The sequence below is a fragment of the Cicer arietinum genome, chromosome 1 (assembly GCF_000331145.2).
Source record: "Cicer arietinum cultivar CDC Frontier isolate Library 1 chromosome 1, Cicar.CDCFrontier_v2.0, whole genome shotgun sequence".
NCBI lineage: Eukaryota > Viridiplantae > Streptophyta > Magnoliopsida > Fabales > Fabaceae > Cicer > Cicer arietinum.
Genome location: NC_021160.2, coordinates 16466308 through 16471752, shown reverse-complemented (window position 1 = coordinate 16471752; position 5445 = coordinate 16466308).

Here is a 5445-nt window from a genome sequence, read left to right as displayed (position 1 = left end):
TAAAGAAATTCAGTAACTAGGATCAAATTAGACACCAAGGTTGGATTCAAAGTGAAACTCATCCCTGACATTTTTCTCATTATAAAAGATCAATTTTATTATTGTTGTTAATTTCAAACATTATTTCAATCAACTTGGGAACCTTTTTGTTCAATTCTAGTAATCAAATATAATTCAATAGTAAAACGCAATCCTTGAGTTCGACACTCGGTATTACCGTTTTAATATTACTTGCAACGATTCAGTACACTTGCTGAAACTCATGCAAATGAAAGCTAAGATCCATAGCTACAACTTTCATGTGGAACCGAAATTAAATTCAGACTCAAAATAGGAGAAAAAAGTAGTAAATGTTAGATAACATATGTTGTGTGCACGGAGCGCAACACCTGCGTCTAGGGCACATTTCTGCTTTCCTAAATCTATCCAAATACGCCTTAAGCGCAAATCCCGCATCTGGGGAATGTATAAAAACTCATTTTTCTCACTTTTTAGGGATCTTTTTTACATTTGAGAAGTTTCGAGACTTGTGCCCTAGCAGAAAAACTCAGAGACGAATACTTCTAAAACCATTGGAGGAGTTTTATCAAGAATGAATCTTTCTTGTAATTCTTCTTTAATCTCCATCTTTTGCATCTCTGTCATGAGTAACTAAACACTATTTGATAGGGATGAGTGAAATAAAGATGAAACCTTTATTTGTCTAATTTGATTCCTAGTTATATAAATAAGTTTATTGAATTATTTTCCCCATCTCTATGCTTAATCAACTTTAAAATCACTACACCTAAAACATGCCTTAACATAATTTCTTTTATGCATTTAACATTGTTTTTAAGTGCTATAGTATGTAGTGTTGTTAAAAGACACAATTGCGCTTTTTAACATAAAAAAGCGCTAGCGTAGGTGATATTTAACAACAAAAAGATTTTATACGATTTTACGTGTATATACGTGTACCCAATTAATGTAATACTTTTATGTGCGCTTGACTGATATTAAGTATGCACGTAGTTATATTTCAATTATTCATAACTATTTTCTATTTTTAGTTATTTTTTTTTATAAATAATTATCTTGAGATAGTAGTGATATTGTGTTTGATTTCCTTTATTTTTATATACTTATTATGACATTGTGATTTTATATATATTTATTAAGATTTAGTAGTTAATATAAAGTGTTGATGTTATATTTATTTATTTTATAATTTCGACTATTCTCTAATGATGGTAATATTTTAATTTGAGTATTTGGAAAAATAAGTATTATTATAGGGATTATTTTGAATATGAGAGTTTTGGTTATTAATGTATTTTAAAAGATTAATTATTTTTATTTATAAATTATTAGTTTTGAAATATGAATAATGTTTTATTAATGAAATTGTGTTTTAAAAATAAAATAAAACTAGTAAAACCTAAAAGGAGACCAATGGGTTTGACCCATGTGTGAACCCTAATTGTTAATAAAATAAAACAAACAAAAAAAGGAAGGGAGTTGGATGGCGGCCGTAGAACCAAAGAGAAACACAACAATCTATAGTTTAACATCGATGATCGATAATTGTTCTGGAAAAGTTTATCAATTCTCGTCCAAATTTCAGTATGTCGTTTTATTCATTTAGGTAGTCAAATAAACATACTTCCTTATATTTTTAACCATCCAAATATCTCTCTATAATACCGGACTTATTTGTTTATAAAATTTCTTAGTATGAATCGTTCTCCTTCACTGTAAGTCCGATTTGAGTGAAACCAACGCCAAAACGATTGTGTGAAAAATTGCTATTTTATCTAATGATTTGAGTGATATTTGATTTAATTTCTTTAAATATTTAGTGTTTGATATTATTGTGATATTGGTTGTTGAATTAATTTTATGCATATGTTTGATTAGATGAGTTTAAATGATGTTATAATAAAAACGGATCTGTTGTGATAATTTTATGTAATGGTGATAGTGATTAATAATGGTGATGGGATAAATTAGTGATAAATATATGTGTTGTTGTATGATTGATGATAGTGATGCTATAAATTTGTGATGAGTTTATGTGATGATGATGATGTGTGATTAATTATAGTGATGTTATAAATTGTGATGAGAATATTGTGATTCCAATTTGTGTTTGAGGTGAAGGTCTTAATGGAGTACCATAGGCCAATGAGGGGAAAAAATAAATATTGAGAATTTGTGAAGTGAAGATTATTTTGCCATCATATAGGTTGGGCCTGACAAGCCTAGTGATTCCGGGGAAATACAACTGAATGAGCCTGATCGTGGCGGTCTGCTGTCGAGCCTTATGGCAAGATTGTTAGACCTTGGAGGTATTCGGGTGAGGAATTCCTAGGAGACTTGGAGGTAGCACTCCAAATGTTGGGAGCTACCACGTAACACATGTTTACCTCGACTGTCGCGTATATGTGTCTCGGGTTGAGTTGAGGGGATCTATGAGGACAAGGCCGATTTGAATTGTACGTCCATCGGGATGGTGGCATAGTATCAAGCCTCCTAATCAAGTACTTTAGAGTTAGAATGGTACCACATTGTGAAGTAGAGTCTAAGTTCATGCATAGCATTGCATTTCTTTGTGATTGTTTTGTTGTGATTGATGTGTTTCAAAAGTAATAATAATTACCCTTAGATGATTTGATGCATATTATAATGAGATGATTATTTTACTTTAGTGACTTTGATGTTATATTATGGTACTATTTACTTAAATATTTTGATACATTGTAATGTGATTATGATACGGTATATTATGATTGTTTGCGTGTTCTTCTTACTTATATTATACTATTAACATGATTTCGAAACTCACCTCCTTCGTTGTTTGTGTTGTACTGACTTGGCCCTGCGTTTGCGAAATTGCAGTTGTTACAGGTTAATGAGTCTTGAAGTTCAAGTTTGGGAGGAACCCCGCTCTAATAGGTGATACTGGGAATAAGCGTTGTAATTTGTATTTTCTTATTTAATTAGAAACAAATTTTTGTATGAAAACCTTAGAAGTAATAGTTAGTTTTTAGAATTAAACCAAGTAATTATACTTAAATCAAGTTTATCGAGATTGCACTATTTTAATGAAAATATTAAGTTTAAAGTGTTTTATGTTATTTTTGGGAAACATGATATCCTAAATTAAAAATAAAAGTTTTTATTTTATTGAAAATAAATTTTATTTATCCGCTGCAAATTTTATAGGAATATTATATCAATTATTATATATATTATTTTGGGGTTTAGGGTGTCACACTATCGTAGGTAGAGCTTTTATAGCGCTTTTTAAAAAAAAATGTTGTTGTAGGTATCTCACTTTACAACGCTTTTTAAAAAAACGCTGTTGTAGGTGGTATCTTAAATCCTTTTTTTTTCTTCTAAAAAATGTTGTCATAGGTCTTTAAAGCGACGTAGTAGAGATTTAATAACATAAATAAGTCTTCCAAATGGAACCCAACCATACATGCCCTCCAATTATGTCTTCCAAATCATTCAACTTTGATTTCAGTTAGATCACTTTCAAAGTAAGTTGACTTGGAGTTGTCAAAGTACTATGTGCAATATAATATTTGAATATAAATAAGTCATAATCAAATATATAGATAATTATATATGAAAATCAAAATCTAATGAAAATAACGTACCATTTATGAAATTATACTTTGATTCATAACAATAATCTGCTTCATGAATCGCAAAATATAGTACATGTAGTCTATGTTGTTATCTTGGCGAGGGCACTATAATATAAAACATGTACACCAATATATAGTTATGCATTGATTGTAAATGAAATTTTAAAGACATATAATTAAGTTCTATAACAAAAATTTAAAAAGTATATAAGTAAAACATATTTATTATTTCAAACCTTTACTGTAACCCATGTGATGTTGTTTGACTTATGCTTCGACACTATATCACCGCTTTGAGCACGGACAACTTGTAAAGCACTATCAAATAGATATGATTTTTTTTCCAATAACCAAACACATTACTTACGTGTCTAAGATATTGTACATTTCTGAGTGATTGTTATAATGACTGTGCAGTGGATCCCAAATTAATAAAGTATTTTACACTATCTAATGTATATGCTCTGATGATAGTAGCACCCAACTCATAATGATTCAGAAGTTCATATATGTGCTCTTTATTAAGTAATTCTTCATAATCAAATCAAAAAATATCTTTTTCCATTTTCATGATATGTTTATATGTGCTTTCCATATAAGTTTGTGTTGTTACGTCAAGACACGTACCAACTGATTTACCACGAACCTGCATTTGCGGTGGGACAAATTTATTTTTGACTCAACTTTCTTAACCTTTTCTGTAGCTTTTACTTGAATCTAAAAAAATGGGGTTGATCAGTTTGTTAGTTATTATAAAAAAACTAATCATTTCGTATACAGTTGATGTATATGTCAAACATTTTCTTGTGAAGTGACTGATTCGTGGTGAGGCTCCGTTCATGTAATTAATTAATAGATTGAATGAATTTCTAAATTAATTAAGTAATTAATTACCTATGGAATACTTTTACGAGCAATGTTGCAACTAGCTTTTTCACTAGTTTGACACTCTAGAAGATGCTTGCAACTAGCATTTTCACTAGTTTGACACTCTAGCAATTTGCTCTGTTAGATTTTTCAGCACATCTAATACTTGCTCATTACACGGATCTGTGCCCTTATCATGTGAAAAATAGCTTTTTGGAGTTACACCAAATCCTTTGCCCCTCACATGGCCAGAATGCTCAGGAACATTAAAAACCTTACCAACTATGTCCCAACAACTAAGTTGTTGAATCTCCTCTTGAGATGAACATTTTTCTAGATTCCCCTAACATATATGTAGTATTGAAAAGATAAGTTTATTATCATTTTTAAAAGACAATTATAAAAAAAAAATGAAAATGATAATATAATTACACATTGTTCTATCACTTGCATCTCTTAAGTAATACTTTGTCAAGTGAGATCTAAATCCTCTATGTAATTTTTTGGCAACTCTAAGTACATAATTTTTCCGCACATCATCAACATTAAAACCTAACTGCAAACCAAATAAAGAAAAAGTTTGAGTAAAAATATTTCAATGAAAAAAATGCTAACTAACAAATAAGTGGAGTAAATAAGTTACTTGTATATCATTCCACATGATATCTTTAGCGTCTTTCAAAGTTTTATCTCTCCAATCATCAATTGTAATTGGGATATTCTGACGAACAACTACACCAATATAACTTACCATCATGGAACTGTTGGGCTCAATTCGCTGACCACTTTGATTCCATCCTACCTAATAAACTAATAGAGTAAGTGCATGCTTTCAAAGAAGATAAAAAAAATAAATTCTAAACATAGTATAGTATACATCAAATTTAGTTCCACTACTTCTTGCTTTGATGACCTTATGGATAATAGTTGTCCCATGTTT